Source organism: Rousettus aegyptiacus, unplaced genomic scaffold, assembly GCF_014176215.1.
Source record: "Rousettus aegyptiacus isolate mRouAeg1 unplaced genomic scaffold, mRouAeg1.p scaffold_m13_p_6, whole genome shotgun sequence".
Taxonomy (NCBI): domain Eukaryota; kingdom Metazoa; phylum Chordata; class Mammalia; order Chiroptera; family Pteropodidae; genus Rousettus; species Rousettus aegyptiacus.
In genome coordinates, this window is record NW_023416309.1 from 3257072 (window position 1) to 3258831 (window position 1760).

The window sequence follows — 1760 nt, forward strand, 5'->3', positions numbered from 1 at the left end:
TTTCCTCACAAAGGCTATTATTGAGCCTTTTGCCATTAATTCACATTCATTGGATTATCCTGTGATGAAAGACCAAGAGGCTTTTCATTTTTATAGTCTCTTATCTCCTATTTAGTTGGCACCTCTCTGGAGATACCTGCTCTTCTCCCAAGACTTGTTAATTGCTAGGATGTCAGAAGGTAGCTAATAACTGCATTCCTTTCAGAAACTAATTGTGAGCCCATTTCTATACTTTTTCTTGGAGTGTCCTTTCTCATCGCTGAGAAGTATTCTGAGTTCTGTCATTATTTGAAATGACAGACGTGGCATTCCCAGTGCCAACTTTCAAACCCTGTCGACCATATACTTGGAGCTTAGCAAGTGACTATTTTATAAATCCTCTGTGTAGACCTACACTGTTCAATACACAAGCCACTTGCCAACTATAGCTCTGTAAATTTTAAATTAGTTAAAATTAAGTAAAATTAAAATTCTGTTTCTCAGTCTAAGCTCATTAAGTGCTCAATAGCAACATGAGGCTAGTGGCTACCATAGTGGCAAAGTGCTGATATAAAACATTTCAATTGTCACAGAAATTCTATTGGACAGTGTTGGTATAGACTGTGACCTGCTCAACTCAGGTCTCATAAATAGTATCTGAGCCCATCTCCTGAACTGATGTTTTGATTTCTGTGATTCAAAACAAATGGTAGAAAGATTAGTACTTTCAGGAATCATTTCTATAGTTCATTACTACAGGAGTGTCTCTAAACATGCAGAGCGCCAGAGCACTTGCATAGAAATACTGTAAGAAGTGTTCTTACCACATAAAATAAAAATTTTAAGTGGTAGAAAATTGACCAAAATGCTAATAGTGGTTGTCTCCAGGTAGTGGGACTATGATTACATTTTCTTCCTATGTATCTGTTTTTTGGATGTTATTCAGTTAGCACATATTCTTAATTACTAAAAATTACTTACACCCTCATGAGCACCAGCAATCCTCTCATCCAGGCATTTGTTAGGCATTTTGCCAGGATCCACACGTTTCTAGACTATAGTCCAAAGTCTGGGAATCAAGGCCCATCAGGTTAAGTAGGTTTGTGGAGCTGAAGAGGGCACTAGTTTTCCCTCTGAGAAGAGAACCATAAAAAGAAGTTCTTGTTTCCTAAAAGTTCAGGCATGATCACACAGGTTTAATTAGGAACAAGGAGCTGTTTACAGCAAATTATAAACTGTAAAAATCAGACCTCATGGACACTCCCAAGGATGTCCCATGAACCTTTACTTCTCCAAGTCCAGATTCAGCAGATCTGGCTTGGTGAGGTAGGGTACTGCAATGCCAGCTACAGGACTATCCCAGAAATCCCTTTCCAGAGCTTTCCATGACCAAAGAAGATGGCCAAAGAGCTCATGGAAAGCTTCTGTTTTTCTTTTCTTTCATCTCTGAAACTTGAAGCCAATCTATTGTTTTCTTGGCTGCAAATTGAACCCACCCTGGAGGGAGACCCTTCAGAAACAGGCTAAGCAACACAATATGGTGGGAAGAACGCCAACTTTGTAGTCAGAATTCTGGCTGAACTTCTTAATTTTTGACCTTGGGCAGAATTTGTCACCATCACTGAATCTCAACTTCTTCATCTATAAAATTGGGATAAATAATATCAATCTAATGAGACAGATGTGAGAATTAACTGAGAGTATATGGAAAACAGTTGGCATAGAGTGCTCAATTAATTTTAGTTACCTCTTCTTGTCTTTCTAGAAAGTGATTGGTCCAT

General features: G+C 38.4%; 1 pseudogene; it reads left to right on the forward strand.

Moving 5' to 3' along the window:
• Positions 1-693: 693 nt before the first annotated feature.
• LOC118604377 lies at positions 694-791 on the forward strand (annotated as a pseudogene).
• Positions 792-1760: the final 969 nt, after the last annotated feature.